This window comes from Nansenia antarctica (genome assembly GCF_963989245.1).
Source record: "Nansenia antarctica genome assembly, chromosome: 14".
Lineage (NCBI taxonomy): Eukaryota > Metazoa > Chordata > Actinopteri > Argentiniformes > Microstomatidae > Nansenia > Nansenia antarctica.
Genome location: NC_137684.1, coordinates 26688185 through 26699426, shown reverse-complemented (window position 1 = coordinate 26699426; position 11242 = coordinate 26688185).

The window sequence follows — 11242 nt, the reverse complement described above, 5'->3', positions numbered from 1 at the left end:
ATCTCTCTCCCTCTCTCTCTCTCTCCATCTCCATCTCTCTCCCTCTCTCTCTCTCCCCATCTCTCTCCCTCTCTCTCTCCCTCTCTCTCTCTCGCTCTCTCCATCACTCCCTCTCTCCCCATTCCCTTTGAAACATATATTTAAGATACAGGAAATCCTGAGCAAAAGTCTGAAATCAGATTCCGTTCGCCTATATATAGACCTATATTGAGATCCTGTGCTGATTCTGAAAGACCTCATACCTCAGCACGGTCTGGGCCTGTCTAGTAGAGGGAATGATGAATGAATGACAGTTGCTAACTCTATCTCGCCTAGGTGTGTATCAATCAGCTTTATAGCGAACTGTACGTCACATGAAGCACCGCTGTGTCAGATGTTCATTGATGGGGGCTGTCCGTGTCAAATACAAGTTCTTACTTGTGTAATTTTTTTCAAAAAATGCCCGTTGAGAGAGGACGCTGGCGTTGCTTGTTCGCCGCTTCTCCGTCCGAAATCTAGGTGTAATTGCAGCATACAGAGTAGATTGTCCTACAAAGACACTTAGATTTAGATTTAGTAATCTAAAAATTAATTAGGCCCCTATACTTTATTTTATTTTTTGTTTTGTTTCTTTTTATTTTACTACTCGATCTTTTCAGTTTGTAAAGAGTCTTTGAGTGTCTAGAAAAGCGCTATATAAGTCTAAAGTATTATTATTATTATTATCATTATTACAGTAATACATGTATTATGTATTACTGTAATAACACACAGACATCAACAGACAGCTCTGTAATGCCTCAATCTGACGTGCACATTACTGTATTATTATTCCCTGGTGTACATTTAGCCTGAAAAGGCTTAACATTAATCTGTGTTTTTTGGCACTATCTGACCAACATCCCAGTAAACAAAGAGTCCAAAAGACGTCCTCAGGGAAGCTGGAATGTGGGTTCATATGACGTCTTTCTAGGACGTACAGATGACATCTTTAGGACGTCTTATGGATGACAGAATCGTCTTCTGTAGTCCATAAGAGACAGAATCGTCTTCTGTAGTCCATAAGACGTCCTAAAGACGTAATCCGTCATCTGGACGTCCTAGAAAGACGTCATCTGGACGTTTACTGGGATGTCTCTGTGTGACCACGTGGTCAAGCATCAGCTGTGAATGTTACCTATTATAGACTCCATCAGTAGTGGAGCCAGGAATTACTTCATGGATGAGCTGGCAGCAGAACATACTTAGAATGGGGGCTATTTGGATTTTCGCAGGGTGTCACGTTTGAATAAATTATACAACAATATCTATGCTTGTGGATAGGCTCTACATTTATGCCATCGTTCACAAGTGCGACCGAATTTAAGAGGAACTGAGCATACAATTAAAGAGGCATTTTATCATGGACAGGCTGTAGCTATGCTACCAATACTATCATACTGTCATACTATAATATACTGGATGTATTATATCGCTTCTGTGGTGCTCTGCAGGCTGACATTTAAATTCTGGGCCACTTACACACACATTTTCTTTTTTAAAGTACAGTTTGAATGGATGGAGTTCAAGATGCCTGTGTGTGTGTGTGTGTGTGTGTGTGTGTGTGTGTGTGTGTGTGTGTGTGTGTCTGCGTGCTAGAACAGGACAGCATATGAGGGAGATCTGTTTGTGTGTGTGAAAGTGTGCGTACTGTACGTGGGTACACACATGCCTGTGTGAGTGTGTGTGTGTGTGTGTGTGTGTGTGTGTGTGTGTGTGTGTGTGCGCAGATATGAGGGAGAGAGAGATGAAAGGGGATGATGAGTGAGACAGGGAACAACAGAGAACTTCATCTATGTAACTGCGCAATTGTTTTCCCTTTTATTATAACCTTTTATTTGTTTATTTTTGATAAGTTCATGACCCATACCTAGAGGATTAGATGAAGGCTCATGCTGAAAAAATGAAGTCAAATAGCATTTCAGTGATTTATGTCAAACTCTAAAATGGGTCAAGTTGACCCGCAACATAACAGGACTGTTAAAACAACGGTTCACTCCAACACTGTTTTTTAACTAGGCCACGATGAGAGGGGAGGGGAGACAAAAGACACAGCAACAAATAGGGCAGACAAGAGATACAGACACCAGCAGACAGCAACAGACATCAGCAGACAGCAACAGACAGCAACAGACAGCAACAGACATCAGCAGACAGCAACAGACATCAGCAGACAGCAACAGACAACAACAGACAGCAACAGACATCAGCAGACAGCAACAGACACCAACAGACACCAACAGACAACCATCCCTAGGTACCAACAAACTATATTCACTGTCATAACTGCCACAATGCACGTAAACAAAATTGTATCCTTTGCCTAACTGCCATGGGTAAACAGAGCAAGTGGACTGGTTGGGTGTGGTAATAATATTACCGTAATATCATTCATGTCTTCATCAACATTCAGCATTACATAAATAGGGGCCTGACTAATGCCTCAGTGTAGAAACGTTCCATATCACCAATCCATAATATGTTCATGACATTCCAGTAGCTAATTAAACAGGCCCGCAACACGAGTGAGCTAACATTGAGTTTCTGACATCACAAGGTTCACCTGGCTTGCTAGCTACAGTATATGAAGGTTGTGTTGTCCATCTGAAGCCTGGTCATTGGAGGGATGAGGACACTGAGAACACGTTATTGGCAGAGAGGTAATGAGCAATCAATGTGACAGAAGGTCATTCTCTGCAAATGCAGGACAGATCCATCCATGTACTTTCAGATGAAACTCTACAAAATAGTTTTTCAAACGTTCTCGATGCTAATATCATACGCCTTTGTTGAAATGTGACTGTAGTTCAATATATATCCCCCATTTTAAGAATATTTCTCAAGTACTGTATATATTAGTTTCCCTAGAAGAAAGGGAGGCAGATGTGTTGTCCTGCAACGCTGCAGATTCATCCTCACTGGACCTCCGCCAGTAAAGACACGTATCTGCAGTCCGGAGGCAGAGCCTCAACCTTGACTTCACAGTGTGAACTGCTGGAATTGTAACTTTGATGTAAATACTACAAATAGTCTTAACTCTGAAGTTTTACTTGTGAACTATTTCAACCGAACAAAGTAAAGATGCTTCACAAGGCTTGGATTCACCATGAGAACTCCTACCTCACATCACATACAGTAAGCTGCCGTTAGAGGCCTACCAGGTCCGTGGGGGAGCCCGGGGCTTAAGCGGTTGGTTGTTACGGTAACGTCAGTGGTTGGTTGCTACGGTGCTAATAACTAAATAAGTTGTGACAAGATTCCCGGTCAGGTCTGGTCATCATAAATTGAAAGACATATTTAATATTAAAAGGAGGGTTCACCGTTTTGACACTCCCATTCACTTATAGATAGCCTATCTCCCATGTTGACGATCGACCCTGACCCCGATCGACCTTTGCGATGTACGGTAGTGATTCCCAGCATCCGTGAGATAGAAGTAGTAACGGGAGTAATGCAAGTAGCTTCTTGTTCTATTAAGCACCACAACTTCCTTTTAGAAATCCTAAAGCTACCTTGCAGAAAATGGGAAAAAATGAAAATGTACAAATCTAAACGTTGCATAGAAAATGGCTTTTGAATGAATGAATGAATGAATGAATGAATGAATGAATGGTATTTATTGTCATTGCTATAGTACAGGTACCAAACAACGAAATGTAGGAGGGGTGGCTCCCCTGGTGTTAGGAAAGAAAAAAAAGAGTGTTGTCTGGCAATTCAGAGTTTTGTTGACAAAGCTTGAGTTTTAACTAAGGTATTCAGACTTTTCCGTGTGCCCTGAGATACCATACTCAGGAAGATATATTATTTTATTTACACATTAACTGGTAATAATGATGTCGTAATGCCCACTTACAGCCCTCAGAGGACACAGCTACACACACAGCTTTGGGATTTCTAAAAGGACGTTTCAGTGCTTAATGGAGCAAGAAGAAGCTACTTGCCCCATGTACGAAAGGCGCTATATAAATAAAGCTTTACTTACTTACATCTATTCCCATTCTATCTCCAAGTTGAGCAATCGTGGCTGATGTAATGTACCTACATAACAAAGGCAATCACTTAAAAACTGGGCTGGTCGTATATACGTATATATAATATATATATATATATATAATAAATCCAAGTTATTATTCATTTTAACATGAGATACATGGCCAAATTAAACGACAGATCGTGGCTCTTCAATGTGACAATGTGACAGTTGTGTGAGACAGATAGACTGAGTCCTGTAACTCTGTAATACATTGTAACAACCTGACCCAGTCCTCCCCCGAATTGGTAAAAATTATCAACATTTTGTTTTGACTGGTCACGTACACTCGTCAAATATGACCTCATATCTGCAGACATTTGCTATTTAGCTGACATACAGAACCAGTCCTATGTATTTAGTTATCCATCATGTATAGGTAGTCCTATTGAGATGTCTGATTAATTATTGGATGGCAGTGAAATCATTACGTTCTTGAATCTCTGACAGACCTTACTACCTTATAGCAACCCTTTTCACTACTGTATATGTGTGTATACACACCTGACAGTTCAACTCCACTACCACAACCTCAGAGTACCAATCACATGTTTCAGTTTCAGCTGAGAAATCACCCTTCATCATCATTCATCACCCTTCATCATTACAGATCCACACACACACACACACACACACCCTTCATCACTACAGATCCACACACACACACACACACCCTTCATCACTACAGATCCACACACACACACACACACACACACACACACACACCCTTCATCACCACAGATCCACCTGAACACTCCGCTTCCATATCTGATTATTTTAGCATTACATATATATAAATAGTTGAGCTATCGTGGCTGACATAATGTAACTACGTAACAAAGGCAATCACTTAAAAACTGGGCTGGTCATCAACATAGGATATAATAAATCTAAATATATTCATTCATAAATAAATAAATCCAAGTTATTTTTCATTTCAATATGAGATCCATGGTCAAATGAGATACAAAATTAAATAATATATATATATATACACACACTGTATAATATATGCAATTTAGCTGACACTTTCATCCAAAGCGACTTACATTGCAGTGTTTCAGTATATACAGTTTGGTCCCAATGGGAATTCTCCTCTTGACTCCAAACTCTGAAACAGCTTGTGTGAATGAATGACAGAGTAAAACAGTAACAGCTGTAAATCTCTCAATCTTGATTCAAAGTTCCCAACTGTGTATAGAAACTGACTAGTTATCTGCCTTGTCAGGTGAGAGCTTACCCACACATTACTGTATTACTCCAACACTTAAGTGTATGTCATATTTTAAACTAAAAAGGACATCTAGCATATGAAGCAATAATACAGTACATGTATATTGAAAACACATGATTGAATTGTTCACAAATATTGTCCGATTTTGGGTGAATCGCTCAACAAGGTACTTCGCAGTACTTCACATTACGACTTGTATCGTGTATCCCCGCACCATGAACTTACAGCCAAGCAAAAAATCATTTAGGCAAGCCGCTTCCTGTACAATAAACTACAACCTCTCACTCCACATTGACAGCAATCACCACCACAAACGCACAAGAGAACAAGAACTCTAGACCAAGCCTTTGTGTAAACCACGTAAGCAGTGCCAACGCACACACCTTTACAACTTCAGACAGGAAGGTCACTTACCTTGTCATGGTCCCGGCGGCCCAAAAAAATGAAATGAAAACGACCACGAGAGCCACTCAACTCGACAATAGAAAAAAAAGAAACGACAGATTACAAATAAGGGCTAAAAAAGAAAAATATACTACAGTATCTTTCACCCATCCCTCTGCCCATCCATGTCCTTGCACTCAGGCCCCCCTCACAATGAGACCTGCTCATTCACTGGTTCGCGCGAGGAGGACGAGAGAGAGTATGTGTGTGTGAGGTAGGGATGGGGAGGAGGAGGAGGAGGGGAAGAGAGAGAGAGAGATGGGTGGGTGGGGGAGGGGAGGAAGAGGGAGCAGAGCAGAGCAGCACTGTCCTGCTCAGCTTTCTCTTACTCGCTGAGTTCTTCCCGGGACAGCTAAGGTCGCATACTAAATCGTAGCTGGGCGGGGGGAGGCTCTTTTTTAGTGCAGCATTTTGACTCCCTGGTAAAAGGGGAGAGGGAGGATGGAGGGATGTGGGAGAGACGAATGGGAGGAGAGGAGAGAGAGAGAGACAGAGAGAGAGAGAGAGAGAGAGAGAGAGAGAGAGAGAGAGAGACAGAGAGGGAGTGAAAGAGAGAGAGAGAGAGAATGTCCAGTGGTGGGTGAGCACTCCAGATTTAGAAATGTCTCCCCCGTCTCCCCCCCCTTCCAGCTGTCCTCCTCCCCTCCCCTCCCCTCCCCTCCCCTCTCTTCTTCTGCATCCCTCCTCTTTACCCCACCCCTCCTTCACACTGGGAGAAAGACTTTTGCTTCATCATGCTCTCCCCGCCTTTGTTGCAGCGTAGAAGAAGCAGACATGCAACTCTCTGGATCCCTAACACATCCTGTCCCCTCTCCTCCTCTCCTCCCCTCTCCTCCTCCCCTCCTCTCCTTCCCTCTCCTCCTCTCCTCCTCCCCTCTCTTTCTCTCCTTCTCTCCTTCTCTCCTTCTCTCCTCCTCTCCTTCTCTCCTCTCCTCCTCTCCTCTCCTCTCTCCTTCTCTCCTCCTCTCCTCCTCTCCTTATCTCCTCTCCTCCTCTCCTCCTCTCCTCCTCCCCTCTCCTCCTCTCCTCATCTCCTCCTAACATCTTCCCCAGCTAGCTTGCTTTAGTTTTTTTCTCCTGATTGCACCTTCCTCTCTACTCTTCTCTCATGTTGCACGGCGCTTGAGTTGAGTTGAGTGTTGTCCTAAATAAATATCCTAATGTCAAGTTTCAGTCCATGGAAGTCCAAGTAAGAGTGCCGAGCCATCGGATGATTCCGACCGCTCACGTTTGTTTGTTTGCGTTTGTGTTCGTGCTAACTGTCTAACGCGGGCATCTAGAGAGAGAAAGCCTCTCCTTCTACGTTGCCTCTCCCCACGTTTCCTTCTTCTTTTAATGTATACCCTATCCCCTTCTCCCCTATCCCCCTCTCCCCTATCCCCCTCTACCCTATCCCCCTCTCCCCTATCCCCCTCTACCCTATCCCCCTCTACCCTATCCCCCTCTCCCCTATCCCCCTCTACCCTATCCCCTTCTCCCCTATCCCCCTCTCCCCTATCCCCCTCTCCCCTATCCCCCTCTCCCCTATCCCCCTCTACCCTATCCCCCTCTCCCCTATCCCCCTCTCCCCTATCCCCCTCTCCCCTATCCCCCTCTCCCCTATCCCCCTCTACCCTATCCCCCTCTCCCCTATCCCCCTCTACCCTATCCCCCTCTCCCCTATCCCCCTCTACCCTATCCCCCTCTACCCTATCCCCCTCTCCCCTATCCCCCTCTACCCTATCCCCTTCTCCCCTATCCCCCTCTCCCCTATCCCCCTCTCCCCTATCCCCCTCTCCACCCCCTCTTGCCGTTATGCTTTGGTCTACCCTATCCCGTCCCCACCGCCCGGCTCCCCTCCCTCTCTCCTCCTCCCTCTAGTTCTGTCCCACATCTCTCTTGATAGCAGTCACACCCGCCCACTCTACCTTGCCTTGCACTACATACTGCAGATGACATTATGGGAATTGCTTACTTGCCCCCCCCCCACCACCCCTCTTAACCTCCCCTCGACAAACCCACGAGGATGCTGCATTATGCCTCCCAAGGTCACAGTGTCCTTAGCTAAGAAAAGCTGTGTGTGTGTGTGTGTGTGTGTGTGTGTGCGTGCGTGCGTGCGTGCGTGCGTGCGTGCGTGCGTGCGTGCGTGCATACATGCATGCGTGTGTGTGTGTGAGTGAGCTGGTGTGTGTGTTGTGGACTCTGGGTTGGTGGGGAAGTGCCTCAGTCATAAATCAGTCTATCCCACCTGGAATACATATTATATATATAACTGTCCCTAGTGAAACCACTACTACCACACCACAGTAATGCAATCCAACGTCCACTATTCATTTGCAGTACAGTAGTGACATTATGTTGATGGATGCTGTTTGATAGACTATCAATAACAGAAGCAAATGATGCATTGCTGCATTGCTGATTTGCGAATGTAACATGATATATAGAGAGTATTCAATCTACACCAAATCTCTTGGCTCGGGAATTTCCTCACATGGTTTCTCTTACCACTGCTACGCAGACGACACTCAGCTCTTTCTCTCTCCCCCCCCCCCCTCTGACTCTCAGGTGGTGACACTGTGTCTCTGTGTGTCATGCAGACATTTTCTGCTTGGATGTCAGTCCACCACCTCAAACTCAACCTTAACAAGACGGAGCTGCATCCATCACAGTAGACGTCATTAAACGGTGACCTCCTCCCAGACATTCATGAACCTTGGGGCGTTCCTGGATAACCACTTATCTTGTGCGACAAACATCACAGTGACAGCACACTTATGTAGATTCTTTCTCGACAAGGGAGGATACGTCCATTCCTCACCAGAGAAGCAGCGCAACCTTGACTACTGCAACGCACTCTTGGCATCAGACCATCAAACCACCGTCTGGTGTTCAATCTCCCCAAATTCTCCCTCGTCACCCCCAGTAAACAAAGAGTCCAAAAGACGTCCTCAGGGAAGCCGGAATGTGGGTTCAGATGACGTCTTTCTAGGACGTCCAGATGACGTCTTTAGGATGTCTTATGGACTACAGAAGACGATCTGTAGTCCATAAGACGTCCTAAACACATCATCTGGACGTCCTAGAAAGACGTCATCTGGACGTCCTACACTCTTTGTTTACTGGGCCCCCATCCTTCAGATTCAAGACCCTGGTGCTCGCCTACCAGGGGGGTAACAGGGGAACAGCCCCTCCCTATACTTGCAAGCGATGGTCAGCCCCCAAACCCCAGGGGCCTGGTCACCTTGTCTGGCTGGCTGGCACTGTCGCCTCTAAATGGATGCACCAGTCGCGCTACTCGGTCACGACTTTTCACCGTCCTGGCGCCCCGCTGGTGGAACGAGCTTCCTACTGCTGTCAGGACTGCAGAGTCACTACCTATCTTCTGTCAGAACTGCAGTCACCACCTATCTTCTGCCATAGATTGAAGACCTCCATCTCTTCAGGCTACATATTGACTGTCCCTCCTAAATACCTGCTAATCCCCACTACTCCCCTGTACAGTTTCTCTACTACAAATAAATGTAAAAAGAAAAAAGGTAATTCTTCCTTCTAGCATGGTATCTGCCAACGGCCCCTTGGCCCTATCATAGATTAGGTTTTCTTACGATGACTGATGGATAGATGATTCAGTTACTTAGACAAATGTATTTGTTGTAAGTCTCTTTGGATAAAGGCGTCTGCTAAATACCCGAAATGTAATAGAAATGGATGTTTTCTCAAAAGATCCAATTACCGAGTAGACTCCCAAACAAGCACAGCCACATATAAATGTAATTTTACAGCGGATAGATCTGGTCCATTGTCTCTATTGGTCAGTTTGCGTTCCAGCCGTGCCGATATCCACGACATACGCACGGCTAAATGGAATGTTGACATCTTTTCATATTACTCCGCGTTTGTTTATATTACCATTATCGAAGTTACATTCTTACCATTGCTTAGCAACCGATAAACAACTGTTCAGCGGATGAATACACTTACAATAAAACATAGTTCCATTAAAATACATTCATTAAAAGTTTGTCTTGTCTTTCTTTTGTGAAATATTGATAGATAAATGTGGTAACCGTTGTATAAAAGCGTTATGGAACTCGAAGCCGTGGTATATCGTGGATATCGGCACAGCTAGGGGGTGTATATATAACGGCACTCTGCTTTGCGTCGTGCCTAACCACCCCGCTAGCTGTGCCGATATCCACGATATACCACGGCTTCTCGTTCCATAACGCTTAAATAACCACTCTTGGAATTGACTCTGGTGTCTCTCAGTGTTTTCTGTGTTACTGTATTCATCATCATCACAGCGGGGGTGACTAACAGCTGAGAGATTGAACAAGTCTGAAGTCACCGTCCTCTAGAGACCCCTGCATTCCCCCCCACAGAACACGTGCCACACACACACACACACACACACACACACACACACACTCACTCACGGCCAGGGTGACAGCTGTTCCCTGATCAAGGTTTATAAGATGGTGAGGGGGTGACCATCAATCACACTGTACAGGGGCAGCTCTCTCTCTCACACACACACACACACACACTGACTCACGTACACACACACACGCACGCACACACTGACTCACATGCACACACACACACACGCACGCACTCACACTCACTCACACTCACACACACATACATACACACACACACACACACACGCACGCACACTCACATACACACCCACACACACACACACACACACACACACTCCATTTGACACACCTAGGAGTGTGGATCAGAGTGATGTGGAGTGCTTTTTTTCTTTCTTCTTCTTCTTCTACCCTCTTCTACCCTCTTCTACCCTCTTCTACCCTCTCCCCAGGGTGTTTGCTGTATCAGGAGACCTGGTGAACCTTGTTAACGGTCCGCTTTTGATCCAGTCGCATAACAGTCGCCGCTGTTATTCGCTCCTCCTCTGCATTCTGGCACTGGAAACCCTCGCAGCTCAATTACCCTGACCTTTAGCCAGGAGGGGTGCTCTACCTCTCGACCTGCGCTGCCCCTCGTCCCACGCACCCCCGCCTCACCCCGCAGATTAGTTTAACCCGGGCCGTCAAACGCCCACCCGGCCTGTGGGAAACCACACGGACCACCTGACACCTACTCACCACTCAGGAGTGACAGGAGGGGGCGGGAGAGGGGCGGGAGAGGGGGGGGGCAGGCTCTCAGGGTACTCAATCATAGGTGGAGGGGACAGCTTGAGGGGGAGGGAGGGGGAGGGAGGGAGGGGGTACAAGCTGAGAGACCTTCATGTTCAGAAAGGAACACGTACTGTACAAATATCGGGCTATTATAGGTTATTATAGGACATATTCGCTTATATAACCCATTTGGAAGTGTTCCCTGATATCCATAACATCTCATAATCTAATACCAGTGCCGTTTTTTTCTTTCGCTGTCGACTCGACGACATCGCATTTTTTGTAATGGAATTCCGTCAGATATACCGTAGCTCGCTCGTTGCTATAAATACATACCCGTGTTCATCTCTCCGAAAGCCTATATCAATAACTCCGTGTTACTAC